This window comes from Dasypus novemcinctus, chromosome 12 (assembly GCF_030445035.2).
Source record: "Dasypus novemcinctus isolate mDasNov1 chromosome 12, mDasNov1.1.hap2, whole genome shotgun sequence".
NCBI classification, from domain to species: Eukaryota; Metazoa; Chordata; class Mammalia; order Cingulata; family Dasypodidae; genus Dasypus; species Dasypus novemcinctus.
Genome location: NC_080684.1, coordinates 86,713,223 through 86,720,696, shown reverse-complemented (window position 1 = coordinate 86,720,696; position 7,474 = coordinate 86,713,223). Strand labels below are relative to the sequence as shown.

At 39.1% G+C, this 7,474-nt stretch overlaps 1 pseudogene; it reads left to right on the top strand.

Annotated features, from left to right (window-relative positions):
• Positions 1–4,809: 4,809 nt before the first annotated feature.
• Positions 4,810–5,872, top strand: LOC101413656 (DNA repair protein RAD51 homolog 3 pseudogene; annotated as a pseudogene).
• Positions 5,873–7,474: the final 1,602 nt, after the last annotated feature.

The following is a 7,474-nucleotide window of genomic DNA, read 5'->3' as shown; positions in this document are numbered from 1 at the left end:
AGGTGGAAGGTAATGCATTTATACTCTGAATTTAGCTTAGAAAGAGGCCATGTTTAAGCGATAAGAAGGCTCTAAGGAGGTAATTCTTAGGCACTCTATAATATTAGGCTAAGTTTCTATTTGAAAAGTAATGGTTCATTAGTACAGTCATCAATATCAAGGACCTGTCAATGGACTAGCCTCCTTCACTAGTCATTGCCCTATACTCAGGATTCTTGATGTTCCATTAGAGAATGTGGCAGAGCTCCCCAGTATGGGAACTCGATATTCTTTCTGTTATTGTGTGAATCTCCACCCACCATGACAATGCCCCATGACTACTTGAACACATTTATATGCCTTAAATGTATGCCCCAGGTAAACCTCCTCCCATATATCCCCCATCACTGACACCCCATACCAGTGATCCTCTGCTGTCATAGTTGTAACTTCTATGATCCAAAACGAATGAAGCCAACAAAATAACCAAATATAATTAATAGAAAAATGAAATAATAATAATTTTAAAAATAAGAAAATAAAAATTTTTCTAAAATTTGGAATAATAAAAAATAAGGAAAAATTTTTTTAAACTTTTTTGACATTGTCTTGCATCACTGTAAATCTGTTGTCCTTTATGTTGTGACATTTTCTTCCATTTATTCCCCCAGTGATTTACTCTTTTCATTTTGTTTTCAAAGAAATTTTAGGTTACAGAAAAGTCACATACAGAATGTAGGGGATTCCCATATACCCAACATCCTCCCCCTGTTCCCCTTTCCACTATTAATAACATTTTGTGTGTGGGTGGTACATTTGTTACAATTGATGTATGAATATTGAAACATAGCTACTAACCATCATCGATGGTTTACATTATGGTTTACATTTGGACCACACACTTTTATAAATTTTGATGAAATTTAATATGGCTTGTATATTGATACATGCTTGTTCAAATTTGGTGTTACATACTACAGGCAGTAAAATAGCTAATTGCTCCTTTGAGTGATAAATTATTTTTGAGTATAATATTATCAAGATAACTAAGAAACTCTGCACAGTAACCAGTGTATCTAACAGGGCTTTCAACCTTACCCACTGCAGTCCCTCTCCCTGTTCACATTACATTGTCAATTCTTGATAGGTTCTTGATTCTGTACATAATATCCGATGATAAACCATTCTCAGGAGACTTGAATAAAGAAGATTATGCCTTGGGTCCTTATACACAGTCAAGAAGTAAACCTGATTTTAAAGAGTTTTGCCAAAAACTCTGGCAGGAATCCACCTCCTTTTCTCTCCACAGCTTGTCAAAGTCAGTGTGTCTCAAGGGACATGGGTGAATTAGTACTTTCAGAGACACAAATATGGACTCACAGCCTAGAGTTTCATTAGACCCATATTCCTATATCCCTGCTGTTCAAAAAAAGTGTCTCAGCCTGCCTGTACTAGGGATTCCCAATGGGTACTGTGCTGGCTCTAAATGGCATTTTTGAAACTTATAGGGACATTTGGAGTTGTCACAATGATTGCAGAGGGTGTCACTGGTATTCATTCAAGAGGCCAGAGTTTTGAATAATAATGAACCTATTTTTAATTACCTGAGCCTGGAGTATAATTCCTATTTATATACTCAAAGAATTTTTGCAAGATTTTAATATAAGCTGAGTTTTCCAGGAATGCAAAAACCACATAATCAAGAGAAGGTTGTACTTTACATTGTTTGGAACTTTGCCAAGGGTTGTCCACTGTTTCAGAAAGTCATATCATAGTGTTCAAATCTCTTTCTATCTGAATACCTGCCTATATCGGTCTGCACTTGCAGTTGTCACATTCCTGTTGATTACCCATAGAGATGCAAACATCTGACCACATCATATGTTTTCTACTAGAGTTGTGCCTCAGCAATACTACATTGTAATGCACGTTATTTTATTACAATTGCTTTCCTTTCGTTTTCCCTTTGTATTATAGTTCGGGCATCATTTTGATTTTTGTTGAAATTACATATGTCAGTATTATCCATGAATTTCACTTTGGGACATTAAGGTGTATATTGTAAAATATTTGTTATAAAAGAGGGGCTCTGGTTTTGATAGGGTTAAACCACTGGCCTATACACACAAATTATAACCCTTCATGGGTTTGTCACCTGGATGGCAGAGTCCTTGCCCTTTCTCAATGAGATGGTCAAAATGGAAGGCAGAGCTTAAAGCTGGTATCTTCCTCACCTGTTTATGTAAAGAGATTAAACCTCTCTGGAATCCAGGAGAGGATAATGTTTACAGTAAAAACAATATCTGCCTTCTAAATCAAGGGTTCTTAACCTTTTTGTTCCGCAGACCCTTCGCCAGTCAGGGGAAAACCCCAGACCTTTTCTCAGAATGTAACGGCAGATTGGTTTTTGACATTCAACTAGCGTCAGGTCTAACAACTACCGTAATTTTGAAGTATGGCTGAGCATAAGCAATTTTTCAAGATATGCAACAGCTGTACTGTGATATGAAATGAATACTCCTGTAATTTATTGCATACATTCATAAGTGAAGGGAATGCTAGATTAGAGATCAGAGAAAATAAGTTGATTTTTTTTTTCAATTCAAGCTCCTGGACCCTCTGAAATCTGGTTAAGAACCCCTGTTCTAATTTTTCTTTTTTTTTTTTTTTATTTAATCTTTTTTTTTTTTAATTATTTATTTTTTTTTAATTACATTATGAAAAATATGAGGTCCCATTCAACCCCACCGCCCCCGCCCCCCACTCCCCCCACAGCAACACTCTCTCCCATCATCATGACACATCCATTGCACCTGGTAAGTTCATCTCTGAGCATCACTGCACCCCATAGTCAATGGTCCACATCATAGCCCAGACTCTCTCACGTTCCATCCAGTGGGCCCTGGGGGGATCTATAATGTCCCGTAATTGTCCGTGAAGCACTATCCAAGACAACTCCACGTCCCGAAAACACCTCCACATCTCATCTCTTCCTCCCGTTCCCCACACCCAGCAGCCACCATGGCTACCGTTCCCACACCCATTCCACATTTTCTCTGTGGACATTGGATTGGTTGTGTCCATTGCACATCTATGTCAAGTGAGGGCTTAGATTCCATATGGGTACTGGATGCACTCCTCCCGCTTCCAGTTGTAGACACTCTAGGCTCCATGTTGTGGTGGTTGACCTTCTTCAACTCCATGTTAGCTGAGTGGAGTAAGTCCAATAAATCAAAGTGTAGGAGCTGAAGTCTGTTGAGGCTCTGGGCCTGGGTGTCATATTATCAGTCCAGAGATTCGAATCCCCTACATATATCTTAAACCCAGAACCGACTACAATTCCAATAAAGTAGCATGCAAGTCTTGTGAAAAGAGATCCCCTCTGAGTCCAATTCCATCACGCAGAAACACCAGCTCCAAAGAAGGGCTATCTGTCATGGCAGTGAACCCCTTCTGCCATGACCATAGAACCCGTGGGTCTCTTTATCCCTCAAAAGAACCAATACCTGGGGTTGTATCTACCTTATCTGTCTCTTAGACTCTGTTCAGTTGTACATAGGGGTATTCCTTCTGACAACCTCCAGACTCTTTTTTAGAGACTCACAGCCTTATAATCTCATTTCTCCTTTCCATTTCCCCCTTACATTAGGTCAAACAGCTTCCCGAAGTCATGTCATTATATGTAGACAGGTATATTCTGCTGTTCCGCATTGAATCTTTAATTCAAGGTCATTTTCTAGTTGCTTCTTCAGCTGGTATGTGGTAGTGATCCCTCGGTGCCAGGGAGGCTCATCCCCGGGTGTCATGTCCCACGCTGGGGGGAATGCATCGCATCTACACGCTGAGTTTGGCTGTGAGAGTGGCCACATTTGAGTAACATGCAGGCTGTCAGGAGGAAACCCCCAGGCACAATGCTACTCTAGGTCTTGTTCTTATTGCAGGTGTATAGGCTCAAAAGTGTAACCATTAGTATCACGAGCCCACTGTTGGGCCCTCCTTCCTTCCTGGTTCTTGCCGTTGCACCTGGAGGATTGCCGCTGCTCTCCCAGGGCCCACAACAGTGACCCCCCGGCCAGGAGCCCAGTACCCCCCCAGCTGTTGTTTTTGTTTCCACTATGAGTATATATAGACATTACCATATACCCTGGGCATATGCCCTGTATAACTCCCTGTCAACCATATATATCCTGTCCTTCACTCTGTGATGGGGTGAGATGAATTTGAAAAGAATAAATCACCAAAAACAAAAACAGGTAAATTGGATGATACAATTGCAGCAGTACATTAGACATGAAATTCAACCTTGGACTGTAAATAAGGTTGGAAATATGGCCTGGCAGGGAGATTTCTTTCTTTAGTCGAGAGTTAAAGATTAACTGCCTTGTAATTTGCTAACTCTACTTTGTGTTATTTAAGTCAATGACTCTAGCTTAGCCCCTGCTCTTTTCTAGAGGAGATAGTAGTGAGGGCTCATATTCCAAATGGAAGTTGGGGGATGGGTGATCATAGGGTCTATTCACAGCAACTTCTCTACAAGTGCCATGGCTAAACTTATCATTCCACCCTATAAACATGGACTGTCCTTCCCAACCCCAAATCTCTAAAAGGGAGAGAGGGAGAGAGAGAGAGTGCAAGAACGCAAGGGGGTTATAATAGGGAAGACAAATCTATCCACTCAAAGATAGATTTATCCCAGGACCAAATTTCTCTCCTTACTTCTTCTACCTTTCTCTGCTTTAAATGTCATTGGAAATTGAGACGTTTCCAATCCCCTGCTATAGCCAAATATTCTCTTTAACAGTTAATGTTTAAAAATCTCTTCTGGGACAGATGCAGAGTTTGGTTCTATGGGGACTGCTTTCAAGTATCTCACCTTTAAACGTGGGATTTGGGGAGTTCCCTGCTGTCCACAGCGGTGTGGGTGAAATTAGTCTCTGCAAGACTGCTGAGGAATTCCTAGAGGTGAAACCCCTAGAGCTCAGCAGAGAAGTTGGGATATCTAAAAAGGAAGCCTCAGAAATTCTATGTATTATACACAGAGAATGTCTCTTAAATATACCAAGACAAGATGATACATCTGAGACAGGCAAGAAGTGTACAGCACTGGAACTTCTTGAGCAGGAGCATACCCAGGGCTTCATAACTACCTTCTGTTCAGCACTAGATAATATTCTCAGGGGTGGACTACCCTTAATCAGAACAGAAATCTGTGGTGTACCTGGTATTGGAAAAACACAAATATGTATGCAATTGGCAGTAGACATGCAGATACCAGAATGTTTTGGAGAAGTGGCAGGTGAAGCAGTTTTTAATGATACGGAAGGAAGTTTTATGGTAGACCTTGCTACCACCTGCATTCAGCATCTTCATCCCATAACAGGAACACACATGGGAGAGGAGCACCAAAAACCTTTGGAGTTCACTCTTGAAAATATTCTTTCCCATATTTATTATTTTCATTGTCATGATTATACAGAACTTTTGGCACAAATTTGTCTCCTTCTAGACTTCCTTTCAGAGCTTTCACTCAAAGCTTCCATTAGTGATAGTGGATGGCTTTGCTTTTCCTTTTCATCATGACCTAGATGACCTTTCACTTTGTACTCAGTTACTGATTGGCCTAACCCAGCAAATGATCAGTTTTGTAAATAACCACAGATTGGCTGTAATTTTAACCAATCAGATGACAACAAAGTTGGATAGAAATAAGGTCTCACTGGTTCTTGCTTTAGGGGGAAGTTGAGGACATGCTGCTACAATACAGTTTATCTTTCACTGGAACAGAAAGCAGAGGTTGGCAACACTGTATAAATCACCAAGCCAGAAGGAATCCACAATATTGCATCACATCTCAGGGATTTAGATGTTGCTAAACATTTTGCTGCTACTACATGTTTATAGCCAATAGAAGCTTCCTTGAATTCCTGGAAATGGTCACAAGACTCAGAAGAAGAACAGAAATCCAAAGATTAATCTCAAAGTATGCAAATGTATTGATGCCCTGAGATTTAGTGCACACAAGTAGTAGACTCATTACTTTTAAAAAATGTAAACACATACTGCAGCATGAATGAATCATAAATATACTGAATGAATGAGAAAAATAATTAAGGAATCTGATTCTCTGGAAAAAAAGTTCTTTTGAAGCATTGTTCTACAATTAATTATATTTTGTTCTTTTTTCATTTTCCATAACGTTCAGCAGAGGTGATATAGGTATTGTGTTTCACAAATGTGGAGAGCTGATCTCATGTGACCAATCTGAATTTATCATTCAGAATGTGCCCCTTTCTTTGACAGTTGGCTAGAAAATCTTTTGTTCTCTGTTTTAAATGCAATTTTGACAACTCTTAAAAATGACAACTTTTGGGAGTGGATGTAGCTCAATGGTTGAGCACCTGCTTCACATGTATGAAGTCCCAGGTTCAATCTACAATACCTCCCCTTCCCCCCAAATGTTAGCTTTTATTGTTCTAAAGAAGAGGTAGCAGGAAGCAGATGTGACTCAAGCGATTGAGCTCCCGCCTACCATCCTGGGTTTGGTTCCCAGTGCCTCCTGGTGAAGACAAGCAAGACAGTGACCTGGCATGATGGGCAGGTGCAGTGAGATGATGCAGCAAGAACACAAAAAGGGGAAAGACAGTGAGAGATACAACAAAACAGGAAGATGAAGTGGCTCAAGTGATTGAGCACCTCTCTCCCACATGGGAGGTCCCAGGTTCAGTTCCTGATGCCTCCTAAAGAGAAGACAAGCAAACACAAAAAGCACACAGCAAATGGACAAAGAGAGCAGACAGGAATGCAAGTAATGAGGGGAGAGGGAATAAATAAATAAAATAAATCTTTAAAAAAATATAAAGAAGAGGTAACACCATGAGTCAGTATATCTTTATATTCAGTTCTATGGGTAAGATATAAAAACTAACCAAACTGATTTTAGTAACCTTTATCCTAAAATCTAAGCCATTTGTTTAATTTTCTATGTTGTTTTATCATGGTAAAGGAAGGACTTTGGAACGATTATCTCAAAAGGAAATTGTCTAGAATATATATCTGCCAGAAAAGGTTGATAAACTCACAGTTATTTATTTCTACATTTTTGAAACCTAGTATGATCCATTCTAGAATTCTAGGTGTATTAACATTTTCATTTGAATAACCTTAACCTTATTTGAAAAAAATTAAAAATTTTATTTGCAAATGTTTTCAAAATTATCAAAAGATGTTTTTGGCATCTGGTTATTCTTGGTACTCTCAATTCATTAACAAAATTTACTTTGATTCCCAGTGGAAGGAAATTATTTAAGTAATTTAATATTATGTACTGTGATAACCACATTTTCTAGATTTTAGGGACAGGGGGCATTTGCTATACTAGTCTGTATATCAAATTTATAAAAATTCTTCAACATAACTATTCTGCAATTGATTACATAGACTAACCACAGTTGACAAGGGCTTTGAGAGTAACAGGATGCATGCTAACAACTATGCT